This window comes from Callospermophilus lateralis, chromosome 10 (genome assembly GCF_048772815.1).
Source record: "Callospermophilus lateralis isolate mCalLat2 chromosome 10, mCalLat2.hap1, whole genome shotgun sequence".
Taxonomy (NCBI): Eukaryota; Metazoa; Chordata; class Mammalia; order Rodentia; family Sciuridae; genus Callospermophilus; species Callospermophilus lateralis.
Window position 1 is genome coordinate 58,942,264 of NC_135314.1, and position 17,577 is coordinate 58,959,840.

General features: G+C 41.9%; 1 protein-coding gene across 1 annotated transcript in view; it reads right to left on the minus strand.

The window, feature by feature from the left end:
- Nucleotides 1-17,577, minus strand: part of Arhgap31 (Rho GTPase activating protein 31) — a 109,771-nt gene that overhangs the window by 42,075 nt on the left and 50,119 nt on the right. The gene's annotated exons all lie outside the window — the stretch shown is intronic.

Here is a 17,577-nt window from a genome sequence, read left to right on the forward strand (position 1 = left end):
AGAAAAATGCTTATATACTTATAAAATATAAAAGACAAATAAGAACAAAATTGAATATATACCGAATTCAGTTATTTATTTTTAAAAAAAAAAAAAAAAAAGGAAAGAAGAAAAAACGAAAAGGAAAAATTGCGAAGGAAAAATGACTGGAAGAAAATCTGCCCTAATGGCAAATGTGATTTAAAGATTAAAGTGCTAAAATGTCCTTTTAAAGGTGAGAACCCCTGCCTCTTCCTTCTAGTCATTGACTTAAGTGGACCACATGAAAGGGACTGACATGGCCTCTTGGATGCCTGCCACTCTTGAGGTTTACAGCCCTAACAGATGAGCCTGGCAATGCAATTCTCTCCTCAAGGCTGACCTTGGGGAACTCAGCCAGTTTGGTGACGCAGAAAGCAGACACAGTCCTTTCAGATGTACAGAGAGAGCAGCCAGTCATTTGCCACCTGGGTCCCTGGACAGGACCATCTGAGTTCCCCCTGTGAGAGAGCATGGAATAGTGGTTTGTTGGGGAACAATCCAAGCCTCAGAGTAAGTCTTCAGTGCTTCCTGGAGGCCTAGAGCTGATGCAGGCCCCGTAAGCTAAGGCCTGGGTAAACACTATATTTATATCCTCAACACATATCCAATCCATTATTTCCTTAAATTAAACTAATACTAATTCACTAATGCTTATTGCACAGGTTCACACGTACACACAATTCCAAAGTGGACTGGACCTTTGTGTGGGTAGACACCAGGTGTTCAGATTCTGCATTCTACCTGAATTCCCTATTATAGCACTTTCCAAGTTCCCCTCCCATGTGCTTCTAGGTGCTCAGTAGTGTTCATCATACTTAAAGTATTCAGTCCATCCCTCAAAGGCTGTATGTGCCCAGAGCCATTCCCTTTGGGGGACACACCCATGTTTTGATCCTAGCCTATCCTCCATGACTGAAACTGGGGAGAAGATTCTCAGTTAACCCAGGTGCAAAGCGGTCAGGGAGTGGACCTGGGATTGGAATTATTGAAAGAGCTACGATTGGATGTATCTTAGAAAATAGGGCTCTTGATAAGATTTTTGTCTCCTACCCTCATGCAAATAAAGAAAGAGTTCCCATGCTTAAAAGAACACACACACACACACACACAAAAAAAAAAAAAAAAAAAAAAAAAAAAAAAAAAAAAAAACAGCAACAACAAAAAACCCTCCTGTGCATAATAATGACGACTCTCTCCCCATTCCACCATACCATGCTCTTCTGTAACTGGCCTCATGTGGTCTACGGCTGAGAGAGCACATTTGGGGGCCAAACTACCTTTCTAACCTTTGACAAAATGTATAATGATTCTGTTTCTTAATTCCCACATCTGCAATATGCAGATAATAGTGATACCAACTCATAGCTAGGACTGAAATGATACTTGTGAACATTTAGCAAAGACCCTGGCATATAAGAAGCTAAAAATAAAGTATATTTAAAAAGCTTACAAAAATAGTAGTGACAACTACTATTTATATGTGTAGCTTATCTAGGATACAAATTTATAATTTGGTTTTCTTTGTGAAAACAGAGCTTGCCTTCTCCATCCAGTGGGCTTATGCCAGTCAAACCTCATCTCAATTCTTTGGGATTTATCCTGGACCCAATGTTTTGTAAACATTTCTATTTGAGAACAATTTTGCTTCTTCAGGATTTCTTTTCTGCACACTTAGGCATATCTTTGCAGCACAAAGGCAGTAGGAATCAAATATACAGATTTTAAATTGGGGTATGGGTGTCATGCTTGGCCTGGGGCATTTGAACTTACGGATTTGTTTCATTTGGGATTTTTTCCTTTTTTGTCATTGTTTTGTGGTGCTGAGAATCACACCCAGGACCTCATGTGCTGGGCAACCTCTTTGCCACTGAGCTAATCCCCAGCTTCTACACTTGTAGTTTGTATTGAGTATATGGCTGTTGTGCTGTGCAGAGCACCAGCGAACTTAAGAACTCTGAGCATTCACAAGTAGGACTCAAACAAAAGCCTTGGAGTCTTTATAAAGAACATCCTAGAAAAGGGGCAGTACAGTGTCATCAACTTGTCCTAGCCTGTCCTCAGAAAGGGACCTCCTGGTATTCTACCTCTCAGCACCAGCAATTCAGGCTCTGTTTGTTTTAAAGGTGGGGAAAAACACATTCCATTTACTCTGGCTTTGGTACAGAGGCCCTAGAACCTCTTGTCTACAGCTCTGTTTGAGCAGGTGGCAGCAGCAAAACAACCCAAGGGAAGAGGCCCTGTGGAGTGCTAGCTTTCCTGGATTCTCATTTGGGCTGAGTTGGAAGGTATAGGGATTCTCCATCACGTTCGCAATGGGAAAGGATTCATTTCATCTCTGTGAAATCAACTACAGCAGTGGTTCTCAGACTGTGCTTCCCGGGTTAGGTCTTCCCAGCCCAGCCAAGACATCCTCTAGGGATCCTGACGCACTTGAAAGTTGAAGAATCACATTTAGACAGGAGCTTCTCATACTTTGATGTACATGCACAATACCTAGGGGATCTTATTAACATGCATATGCCAATTCAGTAGGAAATTGGGTGGAGGGAATGTTGAATATTTGCATTTCTAACATATTCCCAGGTGATGTGGGTACTGTCAATCTGCAGCCCACACTTTAGACAGCAAGAGTCTAAAGATAGTACTAGAGAAGGGTATTGCAGAGGGTACTAGAAGTTTTGTCTCAAAGTCTCAGAATTCTTTAGACTTTGTTTCCAATGTCCAACCAGATTGAGGACACCAGAGGATTCTGAAACAGGATAGAAGCTTGTTACAAAATAGCTGAGTAGTTATAGATGGAAAGAAAGTTCCATTGTCAATTTGGGCATGGGAAGGAGTGACACTGTAGGTTGGAGTCACAGAGTTACTTCTGTGGGATTTATCCTGGACCCAAAGAACTTTGTCTCCTCCTACAGAGGTACGCGCAGTTGCTGATTATAAAATAATATTATAATCTCTTTGAATTGCTTCACTGATGGTTCTCTAACTACTCCCCACTTTTTGGTTTTGTTTAGTTTTTCCTGGATCAGTGATCTTAAAAGTTAAATTTTAATCTGAGCATAAAATACATCTTGAGGTGATTCCTGATGGAAAGGAAAAAAATCTTACCTTTGATTTAGGCTTTACGGTTTATGAAACATTATAAAGTCCTTTGTCTCATTTGATCTAACCCTAAACTTATTAATAGTTTAGGACACTCTCTTCAATTCCTAACTTCTTCAAGGGTTTGGTGCAGAAAAGGCCAATAGTCAAATCATTTCTGAGTCCCCCTCTCCCCAGAAGTTATGCTTCTGTAAGTTGTCTCAGTTCCCTGTGTGTCTGGGAGTTGGTCAGAACTGGAGACAGAGATTGGAACAAGCATCATTTTATTTAGTCATTTATGTGGTCATATGGCCACATTCTTTCATACTGCATTAAACCAAATTTTTGTTTTAGGGAAGTAGGCACCTTCCCCAACTGGCCTGGCCCCATTCTGGATTTTCTTCACATTCATCAGATTTCATCCCTTCTCTGGGTCTTATATTCCTGACCTTCAAAGTGAATTCTATGGTGCACATATACAATGGAATACCATTCAGCAATTACAAGGTGTATCTCGAAGACATCAGGCTGAGTGACAGAAACCAGTCCGTAAAAGAACATAGGCTGTGTGATTCTGTTTATATAAAATTGGAGAAATTGCAAACTAGGTTGTAGTAAGAGAAAGCAGAGAAGAGGAAGAGCTAGGGATGAGGAAGGGGTCCGAGGGGACTTTGAAGCATGATGAATATGGTCATTAATTTGTTTGAGGTAATGGAAAGGACCAAGAGCCACTTGTGGGTGAAGAATAATGATACCTAAGGGGAGAGGCTCTGGAGTGGGGAGAGGAGGCTCTTCACAGGGAAGAGATCTTTGAGAACCTATTGCAACGTGTATGTGAGCGGGGTGGGATTTTAAGCAGTGTTGTTGAGTCCTCTCTTTGGCATTTTTCCAAGAGATGCAAAAAAGATTTAAAGTCCTTCTCTTTTCCCTGTCCCTCTTCCTCTGTCTCATCATCCCATGCTCCTTCCCCAATGGCTTTTCCTGCCTCCAGGTCATGGTCCAATTTCCCCTCTGAGTCTCCTTTAACTTCTTTCTACTCTTTCTCTCTTGGCCTAATAGGGAATTAAAGAGAATCTTGAAAATTTCTGGTATTTATTTAACAAAGTACAGTATAATATTTTCTGTATGAATAACAAAAACAAAGAATCACTTTTTATTTTGTAAGGAAAAAAAATTAAATACGTTGGGGCTTTAGCCAGCCCTTCTTGGAGAAAAATTTTTCTTTAAATTGAGATGGCTGGGTGCTATGTTCCATGCCTGTAATCCCAGGGACTTGGGAAGCTAAGGCAGGAGGATTTCAAGTTTGAGACCAGCTTGGGTAACTTAGCAGACTCTGTCTCAAAATGAAAATTTAAAAGGGGCTAGGGTATAGCTCAGTGGAAGAATGTTTCTGGGTTCAATCCAGTAATGAAAAAATTTTGAGATTTAAGTTCAATGTAATAAAATTCACCCTCTTAAAGAGTACCACTAAGTGTTTTTTAGTATATTTACAAGCTAAGCTACTGTCACACTAATTCCAGAACATTTTCTTCACCCCAAAAAGAAACCAAATACCCATTATTGGCTCCTACCGATTCTTCCTTTTCTGCAGCCCCTGATCAACTTTTTGTTTCTGTGGATTTGCCTGTTCTAGACATTTCATACAAACAGAATCTTGAATATGTGGCCCTCCTGACGGGTTTCTTTTACTTGGCATAACGTTTTCTAAGGCCGTCCATGTGTCAAGGCCATAGCTTGTGTCAGTACTTCACTCATTTTTGTAGCTGAATAATATTCCAAATAATATCCTCATTTTGGTACCCATTCATCAGTTGGTCCATTTGAGTTGTTTCCATGTTTGGGCTGTTATTAATAATACTGCTATGAACCTTTCACATGCAAGTGGTTGTGTGGACATATGTTTCCAATTTTCTTGGCCATATATCCAGATGTAGAATAACTGGGTCACATGATAACTCTGTATAACTTTTGAGGTCCTGCCAAATTGTTCTCTAAAGCGGCTGTGCCATTTTACATTCCTACCAGCCAATATTTGAGGGTCCCAATTTCTCCATATCCTTGTCAACACTCCTTGTCTTTTTTTAAAATTATTTTTACTATAGTCATCCTGGTGGGTGTGAATTGGTATTTACTGTGGTTTTGATTTGCATTTCTTTAATGACTAATGATGTTAAACATTTTTTCATGTGCTTATTGGCCATTTGTATATCTTCTTTGGAGAATGTCTATTCAGATCCTTTGTCCATTTTTATTTGAGTTACTTGTCTTTTTGTTGATTTGTAAGAGTTTTTTTTATATATTCTGGATATGAGACCCTTATTAGATACATGATTGGCAAATATTTTCTCCTATGCTGTGGGTGGCTTTTATGCTTTTTAAAAATTTTATTTCATTTTTCATTGACAAAAAAAAAAACTTTGTACATGTTTCTGGTCTTCTTTGAGACACAGAAGTTTTAAATTTTAGTGAGGACCCATTTATCCACTTTTGTTATTGTTGTTACTTATGTTTTGGTATCAGGAGAAAAGTTGGTTTGTGATGTAGACAGTCTATATCCTTTGGTTCATTGTTCACATACAGAAAATGATACTATATGTAATGCAACTGTTCTTTATTTTTATTGATCAAAACATATAAATTCAAAAGCATTATCTTTGGTAATACTAAGCCATTATCCAGCTCAGAACATTTCTGGAACCACTCTGAGAATCGCTAGATAGAAGTCATCCAAAAAGAGCTCAATTATAACCTTCTCCCAGGAGAGAAGGAAGAAAGGAGTGAGGAATGTTAATACTTCCTTCGTTTTCCCCATAGGGATCAAAGCAATTGGTTTACTCTTATTTCACTTTCAAATTCATTTTGGGGGGATGTTTCCTCTTGAGTTCCTACAGCAGAGACTATATTTTATCTTTTGAAAGCAGAGGTTTGGTTGTTGTTCTCCTGCCTAAACACCTCCCATGGTTCACCACTGAAGAGAATCAAGTCTGACTGTAGCAGGAAGCTGAGTTCTTCCACTGTCTGGCCACTCTCCATCTTGCTGCTTAGCCCTGGCCATTGAGCTCTTTCTCCCTCTCACCCCACCCAGGAGGGCTGTGCTCTAGCCACACTCAACAACTGCCACTTCCTGAACATACTCGGGGCTCCCACTTCCCTGGCTCTCAGGGGATTTTCCCCAGCCTGAGCCCTTTGTTTGTTCTCTGCTGGAAACCTCCTCCCACTGGTTTTCAACTTCTCTCCAAAGCCTTCCTCAGGCACAGCTAGTTTCTCCTTCCTCCATGTGTGCATCTCTCTGGTGCCTTCTCCCTGTAGAAATGTCTACATTCAATTCGACTGCAAATTAAAGCTACACAGATATTATTTCTCACTTCTCAGACTGGCAGAAATACATAAGTTTGATAACAGAATGGGCTGACAAGACTATGGGAAAACAAGCACTGCCATGCATCGCTGGTAGCAGGGGAGAGGGTTACTATCTCTGGAGGGCAATTTGACGATATCTATCCAAGTGACACTTTCATACAGCCTTTGACCCACTGGTTCCTCCTCTAGGAATTCATCCTACAGATGTTCTCATATATGTGTTAAGTAACATATATACAAGATTACTCATTGCAGCATTTATAATAGCACAAGATTGTCCATTAATAGAAAATCACTAATATAAATGATGGAACATTAGTAGAGATGATAGACATTCATAATACGGTGGAATAGTCATTAAAAAGAATGAGAGAACTTTCATGTATTGACATAGAACAGTTTTCAAAATATATTGTTAAGCATAAAGATATACTACAAGATCTTTGCGGAACAAATTCCTAGAAGAGGAACCACTGGGCCAAAGGATATGTATTTGTCATTTTGATAGACAGTGTCAAATTGCTGTCCAGAGGTGATACCAGTCTTCCCTGCAGACCAACACAAAGGTATGCTAGCATACCTTTGAGTTCAATCCCCGTTACCCCTTCCCCTCCAAAAAAAAAAAAAAAAAAAAAAAAAGTTCAACATCTCTAGCATATTTTTTTAAAAAGAGAATAAAAGAATAGGTATAAACATTTGTTTGTATATGCATTCAATATCTGTGGAAGAATAAAAACGAAAGTAATAAATTCAGTTACCTCCAGGGTAATAGCCCCACTTCTCACTGTATATTCTTTTGTACTTTTGAATTTTGACCTATACGAATGTTACTTTTTCTAAAAATTTTTCATAAATTCAATTCCAAAAAAATCTACTGCAAACCTACTCTGTGTTCAGTACTAGTTGCAAGATGTCACCTTTTTCTTGTTTTCTCTGTTACTGAGCTGTGAGCTCCTTGGACAGCTTTGTGTCTTACTCATCTAGAATAGCCTTGAAAACACAAGCACTCAGATTGTCTTGCCGAGAAGGAAAATCAAGAATCAACAAACAGGATGGAATCAAACTAAGAAGCCTCTTCACAGCAAAGGAAACAATCAATAATGTGAAGACTGAGCCTACAGAATGGGAGAAAATCTTAACCACACACACATCAGATACAGCATTAATCTCCAGAATATATAAAGAACTCAAAAAACTGAACATCAAAAAAAAAAAAAAAAAAACCAAATAACCCAATCAATATGTGGCCTAAGGAACTGAACAGATGCTTCATAGAAGAAGAAATATAATCAATCAACAAATATATGAAAAAAATGTTCAATATCTCAGCGGGGCACTGTGGTGCACACCTGTAATCCCAGCGGCTTGGGAGGCGGAGGCAGGAAGATCATGAGTTCAAAGCCAGTCAATTTAGAGAGGTGCTAAGCAACTTAGTGAGACCCTGTCTCTAATAAAATACAAAATAGTGCTGGGGATGTGGCTTAGTGGTCCAGTGCCCCTGAGTTCAGTCCCCGTTACCCCTTCCCCCTCCAAAAAAAAAAAAAAAAAAATGCTCAACATCTCTAGCCATTAGAGAAATGCAAATCAGAACTACACTGAAATTTCCATCTCACATTCAGAATAGCAATTATCAGTAATACAAGCAATAAAAAATATTGGTGAGGATCTGGAGGAAAAGGGACACTTGTACATTGCTGGTGGAACTGCAAATTTGATGCAACCACCATGAAAAGCAGTATGGAGATTCCTCAGAAATCTTGCAATGGATCCACCATTTGACCCAGCTATCCAGTTCCTAGGTTTATACCCCAAGTAGTGATGTAGCCACATCAGCACAATTCACAATAGCTAACCTATGGAACCAACTTACGTGCTCTTCAATAGATGAATGGATAAAGAAATGGTGGTATAGATACACAGTGGAATATTATTCAGTTATAAATAAGAATGAAATTATGGCATTTGCCAGTAAATGGTTGGAACTGGAGAATATCATGCTAAGTGAAATAAGCCAGTCCCAAGGAACTAAAGGCCAATTTTTTTTTTTCTGATATGTGGATGCTAATTCACAATAAGGGGGGTGACTAGGGAAGAAAAGAGGTACTCTGGATTAGGTAGAGGGGAGTGAAGAGAAAGGAGGGGGGTCTGGGGGTAAGAAGGATAGTAAAATGAATCAGACATTATTACCCTCTGTGCATATATGATTACACCACCTGTGTACCTCTACATCATGTACCACCAGAAGAATGAGAAGTTATACTCCATATATGGGTAAGGTGTCAAAATACATTCTGCTGTCATGAATAACTAATTAGAACACATTTTTAAAAAGATTTTTAAACAAACTGTCTTGCCGAACAGGAGATTGACCATTTTCTTCAGGCAGGTTTTCTCTGCTCCACTGAAACCACTTAGAACCATCAGGCACTGTTCAGGTGGCTCTGCTTGCTTGTTTTCTTGTTTCACGGCTCTCTATATTCTACAGTCATAGCCAACCACGAACCAGGTGAGAACATCTGCACTTTGAAAATGGGAAAGCGGATTCTTAGAGAGAGTGGGTGAGTTGCCCCACGTCACACAGCTGCCAAATGCAACCCAGCTCTGCTGGACTCAGGAGCCCAGGCTTCTCCAATGATACCACAGCGCTGAGGAATATAGCAAGCCTGCTCTACCTGCCCTGGCTCAAGGCCTCCTCCTCAGAGGGCAGCTCCTGTGAGTGGGAAGCCCAGTATGGAGGTGTGATCTGAGGACAGCTGGTAGGTCCCTTGCCCTGGACTCCCCAAAGGCTTGATATTCTACCATTGCAGGCTCTCCAGTAGGTGTTCAACAGCTTGTGGTTAATATCCACCTAAAAGTGACTTTTGAAAAAGTTACAAAAGAATATATATGGATCAAAAATGAAGAAAGATACACACATAAAAAGAGCACAGAGTGATTATTTTGAATCATCTTTCCCCACACATTAAATGACGAAAAGTAACATACACTGAAAGGTTATTTTATTTGCTGGGCGATGGCAAATAAATCATTTTTATTTTTCTGTAGTTTTCATTTTGGTTTTCTGAATATTCTGTGATAGGATATAGTAAGTATTTTTTAAAAATCAGATATTTGAAAAACAGGCTTTATTAAAGAAGTCAAAGGGGTTTCTGAAATCAGTGAGGAAATTTCTAAATATTTGCATAAGGCCTTTCTAAGACCCTGTTAAGGTAATTACCACTAACTAAACAGAAGTGTTTGCCTGACCTGTTGGCCGGGGTGGCCAGCACTAGCTCTGTTGCACTGTAAGGCCCAGCTCCAGCTCCAGATGGCTGATTGCACCCTGAGGGTTATTCCCCAGGCTCAGGGGCCAGGGGCAACCTGGGTTCCCTTCTCTCCTCACTTTCAGCTTCAGATGCCAGGTCAAGTCACTGTCTAGGTCCTCATTTGGTCCACACTCTGTCTCTCATCCCTGCAGGGGCCCTTGGGTCTCTGCTCTCAAGGTGGCCTCTTTCTTTTTTCTTTTATTTTGTGATACCTGAGGTTAAACCAGGGGTCACTTTAACACTTAGCTACATCCTCAGCCCTTTTTATTTTGAGATAGGTTCTTGCTAAGTTGCTGAGGCTGGCTTTAAACTTGCATTCTTCCTGCCTCAGCCTCCCAAGTCACTGGAATTACAGGCGTGCATCACCACACCCAGCCAACGTGACCTCTTTCTGATAACAGTGATTTTCCTTCTGCCAAAGCAGATATAGGAAGGACAAAATGTAGAATAAGAGCTTTGTGCTCAAGGAGTGGAGCTGGGAACAGATGATTACTGGGTAGCTACTAGGTGCCCATCTGGAGTTATCCACTTTGCATCCATTAGTTGTACCCAGTGCAATGCTCACAAGCAACTTAGGATGGAAATATTTATCCCTGTTAGGCAAATGAGAAAACTAAAGTTCAGAGGTATTAAGTAAATTGGCCAGGATGAAAATATCAAGCAAAATATGTTAAGGGCCCTAGACAGGTGAAAGAATATGAAGAAAGTTCTTTGAAAAAGATTACAACATGGTGGGGGAAGTCAGGTGGAGATTTTAGGAAATTGTGTGCATTTATAGAACACTAACTGCATGAGAGGGACCATGTGAGAGTGTGGGGACAGGACCCTCACACTCGAGGGCTTGTAATGTGGTGAGGTGATGCACAAGAACTCTGATTGTGGTGCACGGGGACAACTGGAGATGACAGGATGGGATGGGATGCAGCACACATACAGTGCATGCAAATTGCTCCATTAGGCACTTGGCATAAAATAAGCACTAAGTGTCACTCACTTCCTCGTGGCAGGAAGAACAGAGAATGGTATAAAGAAGTTGGGATTATAAGAAATAATGTGGTGAATTCCTCTGGTGGGAGAAAAGTATAAATTGGGGGATTTTTCAGATGAAAAGATTGCATTTAATTTTGATGTCTACTGCCAGAACATCTTTCAATGATGAGGTTCCCCTTCTCTAAAATACTTAATGGCTCTCCATTGCTCAAAGAGTAACATCCAATCCAGACCTTCAGCAACCTCATCAGGGTCAACTCCAGAGTTCTTCCCTTCAAGGAACAGGCCTTTGAAAAGGGGTGCAGGGGAGTAATCAGGAGGGAAAGATTTGCCACAAACACATCTCTCCAAAAACAAGAAAGAAGATGACCCTCTAGCGCCAGTAGAGAGGACCTCTTAATGTTGAAAAGGAAAGTAAGGAGGCTGCCTCTTTTTTAGCTGCTGCCTAAAATTTCTTTAGGAAAGGTAAGTGCCTTTCTGATGGGTTGAGGGTGGTGGAAGTTTCTTGGACCACACATGGGTTAATAAGCCTAGGGGAACAGCCAGGGAGGGACACTCACAGGGTGCATCTGGGTATATGTGTCTGGGGTAGGGGTGGCTGGGGCTGTGAGGAAGGACCATGCAAAGTAGAGAGAAAGGGCAAGGTGTGATGAAGCTGCAGGCAAGGAAAACCAGTAAGGCACCTCCACCTGTTCCCCCATGTGGCCTGGGGCACCGAGCGAGCCTAATTCACCATGCACACAAACTGGGCACATAGGATTCTTGTCCTGTTGCTGAAAATGAGGGCTGCCAGGCTTTGTGTAATTTATAAAGACTTTTTTGGTCCATCCATCCTTTGTTCTCAGAGGAATTTTAGGGTGGCCATCCTTCACTCCAGGGGCATCCTTGTGGAGGATGGAGAGATCTGTCAACTCCCCAGCACATTCCCAGGCTTATCCTGTGAGCAACAACAAATCATTTAAAGTCAACTGAATCCTTGATTGAGCTGCATAACATAGAGCATAGTGAGCTTAAATCACTCCATCAAGAGCTTATTTACTGAATGACAGTTTTCTTACACCTGCTCCTTGGGATGCCACTGGGTGGGGGCCTTCAGCTGTAATGGGTAGAAAAGATGACTACATTCACCTCCAGAAAGAGTCCCAGAGGTACAGGGGTTGTCATCCGAGTGGGTTAACAAGACTCAAGCAAGAAAAATAAACCTGGTTCTGGAACTGTATGCTTCACCAACACCAGTCATCTTAGGAATGAGGACAATGTGAATTGTTTCTCCTCTGAGTATGTCCAGCCCACCTGTTATTTCCACACGCCTTGAGGGGATGGACTGTCTAACTGCTCTGTGGAAACCCATACTTAACCACCATTATTTTATTTAATTCTTACAACTCAAGGTGTACACATGACCATCCCTGTTTTCTGGACAAGAAACCAAGATTCAGTGAGGTTAGAAGATTCGCAGCTAGCGGCAGAGCTGGGGGATAATTACAAGTCTATCTGAATCCCAAGTTCATGTACTTTCCAGTGTATTTTGTAAGAATAACCCCCATGCGAGGGGAACCAACCAAGGATGGGGAAGACCTCAAAGCTGCAGAAAACAGAGGTGATTTCATGACTAAAAGCAATTTGATGAGGTAGAAGGACTTAGATAAGGCATGAAGAAACCTGGGTTCCGGTCCTGTTCTACAGGTATTAGATTTTAGACCTTTGAGGAGAGTATTTCTCCTCCTCTCTGGATTACACCAGGAATCTCTCAGGAACTAGGTGCTGGGTACGCATTAGTTACAGCAATATGAAACAGCTGGGTGTCCCGAGCCAATCAATGCCAGCCTGACTTTCATCAGAGCTAGGAGCAAGTTCTGGGTCTAAGCGATTGCTAATGTCCGTTCTGGGTCTAACATCCCCGGATCTGTCTGGATGAAGCTGGGAGAAGTTGGATTAGAAATGAAGAAGTCAGATTTGATTTTTACTTGCAAATGTTCAGATCCTTACTTATACTGGTTCTGGTTTACATCTAGGTTTTCAGGACAAAACATTAGGGTAATTTTTTAGCCCCCCTCCCTTTGTATTATTTATGATTCCCCAATTTACACCATCCATATGAACAGACATATCAATTAAATAAAATATAACTTTCAGTCTCAGAAGGTTTTCACTTGTCTCCTTTGGTTTAGCTGGTTCCCATTAACCCCAACACTATTTTTATTTTTATGAAGGCTGGACTCCTTCTGAGACTTAGCTGTTCTTAGTTCCTCTGAAGCTCCTCCTTCCCCTCCCTGCACTGATATGACTGTTCCCTTTTCTTGTTTGTTGTACCTGCTGTTTCCTGGGTGGTATTGCTTCCTAATGATTTCCACATGACTTCTTCTCATTTCTATATTTTCTAAAATCAATTTTGCTGATGGGAAATGGGGAGCATTAAAAAAAAAAAAAAAAGACTCCACGACTTCATCGTTGGCACACTAAATCTATGTGAAGAACAGCCAGGTACTGCTTATCAGCTCCTCGCTGCACCCCCACCCCCACCCCAGCATCCTTTATTTCCTGCCCAATATTCCCCAGCCATGGGCAGCCATTGTTTCCAGAACCGCTTTGCTTGGAAGCCTTGGTACTGAGGCCTCCCAGAGCTTCCTGTTGTTACAAGGCCTCTTTTTCCTGCCGAAAACAACGGAGCTTCCCTGCAATATGTAACCCTTTTCAGGCAACTCATTTCTTCTGCGAGATTGTTCAGGGCTCATAGAGACGGGGTGCTCTTACATTTATTTTAAAGAATTTTTGTTTAAAAATTATTATTGAGGAAGAACTGCATGTTCTTTGTAGGAAAAAAATTGGACCAAAAGAAAAAAATTAATCATCAAATCTCACCCCACCCCCGCCCCATAGCACTGAAACCTCTTTGGTGTTCCTGTTCAAGACTATGTATTTACAGCCACAGAATTCAGCAAGGGACGCCGAGCTTGCACAGGGGGCCATTCCCAACAGTCAAAATTGCTGCCCAGAAACGAGCTCCTAGAGGATCTCCTATTTGGGTGTGTAAAAGGGCCCCCCAGAAGTTTACCAAAAGTGAAAATTTCAGAAGATTCCCCTGCAAATTCTCAGGAGTACCCTTGGAGGAACTCTGAGAGTGATCCTCTAAATAGTTTTTAAAAAAAAAAAAAAATTGGGAGGAACTTATGAAGAATGAAGGTGTGGGGTCAGGGAGGAGGGACAGTACCACTGTGTTGGGACTCTTTAACCCATGTCTCCACAGTAAGCTTTTGAAAATACAGATCTGGCTACATTTGATAGTAACAGGGAAGGCTGAGTTCTCTATGATCTCTCTCCCCCAACACCACCCTCTGTAGTCCCATCCAGCTCCTCATAGTTTCCTGAAGACCACCCTTCACTCCTTGGCATCCTCCTTCCCCACATTGAAATGGGCTCAGGAGATGTTTGTCTCCTATTCTTCAGGATCCAGCTAAGAGAAGCCTCCTTAGGACCTCTCCTGAAACTTCAAACAGAATAAGTCACCAAAAGAGGTGACTCCATGCTCTGCTGCATTGTCTACGTGTCTGCAAACTCAATTATGGTCCAAATCACTATATTCTAATTTCTAGTTTCTGTTTTGCAGCCTCAGGGAACACAATGGAGGGAGAAGGCATAGAGTACCCTGGAGACTAACACTCACCTCCTCCCTTTCTCCCTCGATCTCTGACATATTCCAACAAAAAGAGGCTTCTGCAGACTACATACAGATGATATTCAAGCTTTCACCCTGAATTTTGCAGAGAATACTTAGTACTTTTGCAATGTCCTCTCACATGACCTGCATTCATTCAGAGGTTGGGCACTGCAATTGCCTGAACCTGCAACCTCTGTGCCTCTTCCCCTGTTATTAAATTTGCTCTTAACACTGTCCTCAGAAGCAATTTTCACCAGATATTTTTAGAATTAAGGTCCAACTCTGAAGATTGCACAGATTGTGACTTGGAAGGGACCCAGGGTTGATCATCTTGTTGAACCTGCTTGACTCAATGCAGAAAATAGAGGCCCCAGAAGCTCAGGGACCTCCACCAGCTTGATGGTGGCAAAGTTCTAGAGTTGGAGACAGAAAACATGGTGTGTAATTTGAAAAGTGATTGAGATTTCCTTTCTGTCAAATTTGATTACTGTCCTATTTGTGGGCACTTCCTGAGATCAGGAATGGAAAGCTTTCACAAGATGAGGCTCAGGTTCTGATCCCTTTTCTCTGTAAGGTAGCAGAAGGGGTCAGGGAAGGGGTCAGAGGTGCCTCAGGGCATTCGGGAAATTCAACAGGCTGTCCTGGAAGCTGTGCAGGGCGATTGCTCCAGCTTCTGCACAGGAGGCCACTGCAAAGCGTCCATGCAGGAAAGGATGGCAAGACAGTTGATTTTGAAAAGATCTGTCAGGATTAGAAGCAGAGAGACCTTCTAGGAATAGGTCCCTTCCTCTGGGAAGCCTTCCTAGTGAGGCTATTTAGGGAGATGGGGGAATACCTGTTTCTAGTCTCAAAGCAACTTGTACACAGTTAAGGCTTAATTGAGGTTTTTTTTTTTTTTTTTTTTTTTTTTTAAATCTGCCTTTCCTCTATCCTGTAATCTTCAACTATAAAATACTACCGTGACCTTTGTTTACAGTCCAGTATTTCCCCAGGCCTTGAGCAGTCCCAGGAACAATGCAGAGAACACACTTGGATGAATGGTGAAAAGGAAAGGCTAGGCCTAACTGCACTGGCATCACCCACCTGAACACTGTAGGAGTGACAGTGTCATCATCTTAGCAAAGGTGGAATAAGCCTTGGGGGTGCCTATCTGGTTTTTCTTTGTCTCCAGTGCTTTTTTCCCCTTCCTAAATCCATATTTATTTTCACCTTTCCAGCTACCCATCCCCACCCCCAAGTATCTACTCCATGCTTATTCCTACTTTGCATTTATTGGTCAGCCAGAATCCTGGCATGTGAGACTTGGCAAGTGACCTCAGACCATCTTTTTGAACCTGCTTGACTCAGTGCCAGAAAATTGAGGCCCCATGAAGCTCAGAGACCTACCCAAGTTCACTGCTCAATGGTAGCAAAGCCTTAGAACTGCTGAGAGACTGAAAAGAAGGAGCAGGAGTAATTTGAAAAGTGACTCAGATATCCTTTCTTTCTCAATTTCAGGATTAGGGCTTAACTATCTGGTAGACTTCTTTTGCCCCAGACTAACTCTTTTATGTCAGAAGTAATTTAGGGTATTTAAGCTTAGACACACCCTTAGTGGTCAAAGCAAATTAATTATATTTATTGTAACCCTACATGTAAAACACTGTGCCAGACTTTAAGGATTCAAAGAAGTATCTTATATTTACAAGACACTGCCCATGACCTCAGCTTATAGGCTAGTTAGTTCAATTACATGTAGTTAAATTGCGGGTAGAGCAAAAACATCAGGGAGAGCCCTCTCTTGTTCGTTCTGCAGCCATGGGGCAGGAGTCATCAAGTTTAATGACATCTTCTAGAGAGAGGAGCCAGAAGGAGTCGGCTGCCAGGCTCTGTCTCTCCCTTGCTATAAATTTGCTCTCTTCTTAAAAAGCAAGTAGCTGATCCTCCACAAGGGGGAGGGGTTTGTTTATTGTTTTAAGGATCTCATGATTCCTGTTTAAAGAGGGTGTAGGCTTGCAATGGATTGTCCAGGGCTTAAATTTACTGAAGGGAGATGAAAGTAGTAGGCCGTAGGGTGTGGTCCAAGTTGGGAGGGGGTGGCCTCAAGCTAGGGGCTGTCTTGGGAACACAGAGGGAAGCAGGCCTGAGCTGGCTGAGGAGATCTGAGGGACTTCCCTGGGGATCAGTTCTATAGGGAGAATGGACCACCCCTGGTGCTACAGGGCCCAACAGGAAGGCAGTCAACTGGTCAGCCAGGCCCTAGGCGATGTGACCGTTCTCAATGTGCAGGATCTGGCACCTGAGTGTCCAAGTAGAAGAGCTGGGCAAGGGCTGACAGTCCTTTGTGACTTAGTTGGCATGCAGACTTCCCCTTGTTTATGTCCCAGCATTTAGCTTGGCAAGCCCGAGATATGTCCACTTGGTAGTGTCCTCTTACCTACCCTACCTCAGGCACCCAGGAAGAGGGACAGATCAAGGGAGAAGGGGATCCTGCCCAGGTCCCCTTGTATTAATCAAACCATGCTCATATAACCCCTCTCCTCAAAGGCTTCCCAGATTCATCTGTTTATCAGATATTTTTGGCTCCCATTGAACTGGGTGCTAGGGTACCAAGCACACAGCATCAAGCAAAACAGGAGGGCCCACCTCCACGTAGCTTTGCATCTGATGGGAGGAAGTTTATGTAAACAAATCTCCTTTACTGTTCCTGGCTAGGGGGACTAATTCTGAGTCACCATGCCCAGATTCCAAGCTCCTCCCTCCAGTCTTCTGCAAATAGAATACTATCACCCCTTATGGGGCAGGTCCAGTTCACTGTGTTACTCTGTTACTGTGGACAGAGGCTCCCTTTTACTTTAAAACATTCCTTATTTGGGGTGGAAAATTAAATGGTTACTTTCCCTATTTGTAAACTGGAGTTAATAATAAAATGGACCTTATAGGATCATTGTGAGATTTTTGTAAGGTGCTTGAAATAGTGTCTCAATGAGCTCCCAATAATATGGACAATTGGCACTGTTATTTTTATTGTGATTATTGTTCCATTAACCTTGGTCCTCTATTAAGAAGGGGGTCCTTATGTCCTGGCCAGTTTTATACCTCTTTGTGTTCCTAGCACCCAGCACCATGCCCTGCACATCTGTCTCCATGTCTACCCAAAGGGATTGGGCTACAGGCTCTCGT